The following is a 7,548-nucleotide window of genomic DNA, read 5'->3' as shown; positions in this document are numbered from 1 at the left end:
GATTGAGGGAGTGAGTTGAGCTGTAGCCCTGCGACTGGCTGGCAAGCAGTTCTGGGTGTTTCCTGCCCACTGCTCGAAGATAGCTGAGATGGGATCCAGCACCCCCACGACCTTAGTGAGGATAAGCGGTGCAGAAATGGATGGCTGGTTTACATGAGGAAAATGGATTTGAAGGACCACAGTGCTCATTTTATGACAATTTCGGAGTGCCCTTCTCTGACCAACTAGGTTTCAACACTTTATTTATGTATAGGCCAATGAAGCTATTGTATTTCGTCTATTTAATAGTTGATGTGGACTTGATTTTGCAGGAGTGGATCACATAAGACAAAAAATATAAAAAGAGCAAAAATTGATAAGCATCACTGGATGAACATGTTTAGTGAAGTCAAGTCAAGTCATGTTTATTTGTATAGCCCTTAATTACAAGGAGTCTTGAAGGGCTGCACAGACCACAGATTATTGCAAACTACAGACTATTACTACACCATGCCCTGATCTAAAACCTACTTGAGGGCAAGAAAAAAACTCAACAACCTCAACATGAGCAAAATGGAGGAACCTTGAGAAGGGATCGCACATGGGAGGCCTGTCTTGGTTCTCGCAGGGTGCTTCCGCGTTTTGGGCAGAAGTGGTGTTGCGTTGTAATACCTTGTAAAACAATCTTGATATGCTCTATAATAACTCCATTCCAATACCTTAAAAATGCATCGTGCACTTTGTTTCAGTATGTTTTAAATAGCATGGTGTTGCATCTAAACTCGCCAGATATTCATGTAGTATATGAACGATCGTTTTACATCATCCTCTGATAAATGTTTTCAGGCAATAAATGTCAGCATTATATTAAATACTATACTAGAACAGTAGTCTTCATGCAATTGCAATTATTTTAGCAGAATTTAACATGTTAACCAAAAGAAGGCACTGAAAGCCAATACAATTTACATTTACTACAATTTCTGACATTTAAGCATACATTTTATTGTGCAAGCAGTTGAGTAAAAAAACAAACTAAAATGAACGCTATTCCTTGTTTTCCTTGCGGGGAAGACATATTCAAAGTCAAAACCATAACACAGCACTATGCACCACAAAGCAAAATTTAAAAACAAAAAAATGACATTTCAAATTTACAATTTCAACACAATATTATTCCAACAATGGTATGAACAAGTACCAAAAAGGGTCAAGGCAAAATACCAACAACAGTAAGGACACAAAAAAACAACAGTGTTAAGAGAACAGGCATACTGTACATTACAATGAGAGCCTTGCAGTGCATACTGTGACCAAACTAACTTTTTGTCGACGAGTTTAAACCTGTGAATATTTTTTAATTGTTTCAGTTGTAAACTCAGACCGTTCCAGACGCGTTGTTTTAATTCTAGGTATTTCAAATTCCCCTCAAATTGTGAGCCCTGTCTTGAATCTCAAACATTTTGTGACTTGAGTTCATTGCGTGAAGAGTGATTTACAAATGTGTTTGGATTCGGAATTTAAATTAGATATTTCATAACACTAGAACGCTCTTAATAATACCAACACATGACAATATTTCTAAACTTTTTCCTAAAATCCTTTATACTTTGCAAAAACACATGTTTTTTTTGTTTTTTTTCATCAGTGCGGCACCAAAGTAGCTCATTACATCAAAATTTACCAAATGTTTTATTTGAAAATCAATCATTGGAAATATTAGAATTATATTTTCGAAAAGGATGAGCAGGGTGAATTCACAATTAAAATATAATTTACAATTCTGATCCTCTCTGCAGTAATAGGAGTTTTATTATAAATAAATGCTGCACTCTAGTGGTTAGAATAAACCAATGCAAGATCGTTTTTGATTTGTTTCTCCCGTGTCAGACGAAAGGCGCGTCAATGTTTAAGAACCACTAACTGCAGGATCTCAAGAAAATTCAATTATTAATATCAATAATGAAATTGTACTTGGATCGATCTGGAGGGACTAAAGCATGACCAACTTAGGTGCCAAGGTGCCTAACTTGTTTGGATGTTTAGGCATTAGAGTTGGGCATGGTCCAAAAATGTTTGTTTGTGTGTTTCTTTGCTATTTTTTTCCCTTTGTTATTTTCTTTGTTATTGTATGTGTTTGTCTTTCTGTCAGTCACCCCTCTTGAGGGATATGACCAAGGTAGATAGATGGATAGATAGATATATAGATAGAGAGATTGATAGATAGAGAGATGGATAGATAGATTTCATGACGAGTTGCCCAGTTGCAACTGACATTTCAGAACTAGACCTACAATAAATCTCCCTTGATAATGTCACAACTTTCACCCTTCCATTTGACAAAATAAATTGTAAAAAATGTAATATACAAGGTGATGATTTACCACTGAGTGTATTTTCTCATCTCATCTCATTAGCTGCACCGCTTATCCTCAGTAGGGTCGCGGGGATGCTGGAGCCCATCCCAGCAATCATCGGGCAGTGGGAAGGGGACACCCTGAACTGGTTGCCAAGCAATCGCAGGGCACACTGGGACAGACAACTCGCTCGCTTATTCACACCTAGGGACAATTTGGACCGGCCAATCCACCTGAAATGCATGTCATTGGAATGTGGTAGGAAACCGGAGTCCCCGGAGGAAACCCATGCAAGCACGGGGAGAACATGCAAACTCCGCACAGTAAGTCCGGTAGCTGGATTTGAACCCACACAGGAAGTTCCCAAGACCTTAGAACTGTGCCGCACACGCGCTAACCACTGCGCCGCCGTGCTGCCCTGAGTGTATTTTGACCAACAATAATAAATTGAATTGAATTGTATTGTCATTGGTATCAACGTTGAGCAAATATTGTATGGAACGAGATTAGGACATGTGATGAAGACTTTAAAGAGAAAAAAGATTAAACGACTGTAAGGATGAATAGGACAAAATGTTTTACCACATGCTTAGAGATTGTCTCAAGTTATAATAATAGTAGAGTAGTGCATTGCAACAATGATGCATTGAAGAGAAGTGCAATAACATTTAGCAGCAACAAAAGTCCCCAAATTAAGATTTTTCAAACAACATTTAACAGCAGCAAATAAACAAATACAAGCATCAATGCATAAATTCATAGATAATGTCGCAAGATACATATTTTCTCAATTTTTGTTCACTAGTTTAGGATGGTGATGGCCCCAGGGAAAAATCTGTCCTGGAGATTGTTGGTTTTAAGGATTTATAGCGCCTTATATGCATCTGGTAACAAAAAGGTAATAATTGTTTTTATTTTTAATCAATGGCGTTTTACCCAAAACAATAAATGTCAAAAACACACACAGTCACTCACATTCAATTACACTCAACATACCTGATCACCAGCCACAATACTCCAATAAAAAAAAAATAAAAAAAAATATTAAAAAAAAAAAAAAAAAAAATATATATATATATATATATATATATATATATATATATATATTACTTACTTACTTACTTATTGCTCCAGCGAAGGTCGGGGGGTCCCGTCCCTGTGCGTTGAGCCGACCAGATGAACCAGGTTTTTCCAATGCTGGCGGTCTTGTGCCAGCTGTTCTGCATCCTCTACGGCAACTCCGTGTTGTTGGAGGTCGCCCGCAACGACGTCGAGCCATCGAGTGCGGGGTTTCCCTCGTGGTCGTCTCCAGCCTGCGGCCTTTGGGTCAAACTGGAGAATGGCTCGTGTCGGATGGTCTGGTGGTAGACGAAGGACATGGCCAAACCAGCGGGTGCGGCGTTGTGCGACCAAGGAAGATGCTTGGGGCTGGCACGTGCGATAAAGCAGGATAGGGAGTACGGCGAGGTTGTAAATGCGGAGCTTCGTCTTGCGTGCGATGGTCTGGTGCCGCCAGAGTGGTTTCCAGAGAGACTGCAGAGCAGATGCTGCCAGGGCTCTTCTGCGGAGAATCTCTGGTTTTAGGTCCCCATTGTCTGTCACCATGGACCCCAGATATACAAAGCTCTTGACAGGCTCTACGATGTCGCTACCAATTTGGATGGGAGGTGGATCTGGTCCATCACCGACATACATGAACTTGGTTTTCGTCCAACTCACTTGCAGGCCAAGCCGCGCTGCCTCTTCGCTGTAAATGCCCAGAGCGTCTCTCAGCTGGCTGTAGGAAGTGCTGAGAATGATGGTGTCGTCAGCATACTCCAGGTCAGTCAGGTGGTAGTTGCCGAAAGACACTCCGGGGATGCGCTCACTAACCCTGAACATCAGATGGTCGATGATGCAATTAAAAAGGTCGGGAGCAGCCACACAGCCTTGGCGAACGCCGCTGGAGATAGCAAACCAGTCGGAGTCAATGCCGTTGATACGGACACAGCTCTCTGTGTTGCTGTAGAGCAGCTTGAACAGGGCTATGATCTTGGGTGGTGCTCTGAGAGCTTGGAGGATGTTCCACAGTGAAGAGTGGCAGACGGTGTCAAAGGCGGCCTTCAGATCAATGAATCCGATATATAGATGGCGATCTTTACGGAATTCACGGGTCTTTTCTATCAGCAAACGGACGGCAGAGATGTGGTCCGTTGTGGAGCGGTTGGGCATAAAGCCAGCCTGCTGGGGACGGCGGCAGCTTCTGATTGCTGGAAGGGCACGGCTGAGCAAGATCCTGGTAAAGACCTTGCCCGGGATGGAGAGTAAGGTTATGCCTCTGTGGTTTCCACAGACAAGCCTGTCGCCCTTGCATTTCCAGAAGGGCAAGATGACTCCTCTGGTCCAGTCGGTGGGCAGCTTCTTCAGAGCAGCTCTCACTTCCTCGGGTGTTACGGGGTCTGTGCAGCAGGTGTCGTTAGGAGGTGCTGTGCTCGCAGCCCGTAGGAGGGTGGGATCAGCCGGGATGGTGCTGTGCTGCAAGAGGAGGCTAAAGTGCTCCTTCCAGCGCTCGAGGCAGTTGGCTTCTGTCATGATGAGGTTGCCGTCTGAGTCCTTTACCAGGGCTGTCTTTATGTGTGGGCCGCTACGGGCTTGGCGTAGTAGACTGAATACGCGGCTCATGTTGTTGTTGTTGGCCGCGGACTCAAGCTGTTGGGCTTCTGCCTGCCAAAACCTCTCCCTATCTTCAGCAATGGCCACATTGCGCAGGCGATTCAGTCTCCGATACTCTGTGAGGTCGCCTCGGAGTCGGGCCTCACGCCGCTGGTCTATGATGTTTAGTGTCCTCTCTGATATCCAGGGCTTTCTCGGGGAGGATCGCGGGCGTCCGAGGACATTGTGAGCAGACTGGAGGACACTTTCCTTGAAGGCCGCCCAGTCTGTCAGCTTGTCAGGAGCCAGGGTATCAAGAGAGCGGCGGATGGAGCAACTGAAGTCTCTGGCGATGTTGGGGTCGCTGAGTCGGGAGGAGTCGGGGCGAGGCAGAGTCTTGTGCTGGTTGGCTCGGAGCTTTAGCTTGAGCTGGGCCACCAGCAGACGATGGTCTGTGTTGCCAAGCTGTGCTCCTCTGAACACCCGGCAGTTGGTTACAAACGACTTCCAGCGTCGTGATATCAGGATGTGGTCCAATCCCTTCCTGGTTCTGCCATCTGGGCTGTACCACGTCCAGTGATGGATGCATTTCCGGGGAAACCAGGTGTCAGCAACACAAAGGTTGTTTTGGTGGCAGAGGAGGAGGAGGCGGTTGCCATTGTCGTTTGTTGTGCTGTCAACGAAGGTGGTGCCGACAGGTGAGCCGGGGGACCGATCAATGCTGGATAGAGTGGCGTTGGCATCAGTGAGGATGATGGTGACGTCGTGTGGTGGGGCTTGGTTGACAGCCTGGTGGAGTTGGTCAAAGAACGCGTCCTTCGCATCCTCATCAGCGACATCGGTGGGGGCGTAGGCGACGATCACTGTCATCTTGCCGTGATGGTGGAGGAATCGAGCAGACAGTAGTCTGTCACTTATTGGTGTCCAGCTGATGAGGGACCTCCGGAGGGCTTTTGGAATGGCAAGAGCCACACCGTAAAGGCCGGTCCGACTCTCGGGGCCACTCCAGATGTAGCAATGGTTGCCAGCTGTTGTTTCACCATTGCCTTGCCATCGTACTTCACAGAGCCCTGCCATGGTGATGTTATAGCGACAGAGCTCTCGGGACAGCAGGGTGGCAGCTCCGGGGCGAAGGAGTGTCTGGACATTCCAGGTGGCGACACGGGTCTTATGACGAAGATCGATCCGTACTCGTTGGTCGGGGGCAGGCTGGGGTCCGTTACCGTGTTGGTCAGTCCGGCTTCTTTCTCTGGTCAGTTTCGTAACAAAGTGTGTTTCTCCTGGGTGAGTTGTTAGCCCTCCGCAGGATAGTCGGTTGGTGGGGCTGCCACCTCACAGCGTACCGACACGCTGGGGTCTTTGTTTGTCTGGAACCTACCCCGGAGACCGGCCCGCCATGGGTGACCCTACCAGGAGCAAGCTCCCGACGGTATCGCTCTCCAGGGTCACTGGAACACGCAAGCCCCCTCGCCGCATCAAGGCCAGACCCATCCGAGGGGGATATATATATATATATATATATATATATATATATCTTGCATTGGTTTACTTTCAACATCTGCACCCACTTATCCTCAGTAGGGTTCTGGGGGTGCTGGAGTCCATCCCAGCTATCTGCGGGCAGTGGGCAGGGGACACCCTGAACTGGTTGCCAGCCGGTCGCAGGGCACACAGAGACGGACAACTCACTTGCTCATTCACACCTAGGGACAATATATATATAACTGCATGACAATACAGGGCGCAATGCAATGTGAAATGTTATTTGATAGTAATCCACATTGTGAAGGCAAAAGGTAGGGGGAATGGAGGCAAACAGTTTTATATTTACGAGGCTGACATTTTTCTGTTCTCTGATCATTTGCCACAGCTGACATTTTCTCCTGCATCCCCCATCCCTATTTGTCTGTATCTACACACACGCACACATAAATGCTTGCACACACATGCTTGCACAAACAAACAGACCCCCCGCATCTCTTCTACCATCACACCTGAGTCCTCAAGCGGCATTCCCGACTTGAACATTCTATTTCCTCTATCATGGCATGTCCTCACTCGAGCAGCTCCATCGCACTTTTTGCTCTACCTGTTTTCGCACACGCATCAACAACGGTACACTGGTGCACATAAAAATTCTTGCACTCGTGCACACGGCACACGGCATACCGCATGCGTACGTAGCAAAGCAAACACATCAACACACAGCCTGTCGAATCCCCTAACGCAGCCCGTGTATGAAGCGAGGCCTCCAGATAAAGAAAGCCATTCCGAGCGTTGTGGGAGATGAGGTCAGACGTGCATGTTTGTTTAGACGCAGTCCAGATGCGCCTTGTTGTGCAACCAGGAGATGCGGCACAAACTCAATAGAGTGTTCAACATTCCTTTTTCTTGAAAGATAGTCCGAAACAGAAATTATAAATATAGTTTTTGATTAAGTATAGAATGTGTATTCCAAACAATTATGTAAATATGTTGAAAAATATTTCACCCGAGGGGGGACTCTAGAGATTTTGAGTCAAAGTTGACCCATCTGGCTTATTTGCTGTAGAGCTGTGACGTCATCAAAGAAAGGCAACAC

The sequence above is a fragment of the Urocampus carinirostris genome, chromosome 3 (assembly GCF_059441175.1).
Source record: "Urocampus carinirostris isolate Australia breed hairy pipefish chromosome 3, RoL_Ucar_1.0, whole genome shotgun sequence".
Classification (NCBI taxonomy): domain Eukaryota; kingdom Metazoa; phylum Chordata; class Actinopteri; order Syngnathiformes; family Syngnathidae; genus Urocampus; species Urocampus carinirostris.
The sequence above is the reverse complement of the archived record's forward strand: the minus strand, read 5'-3'. Positions refer to the sequence as shown.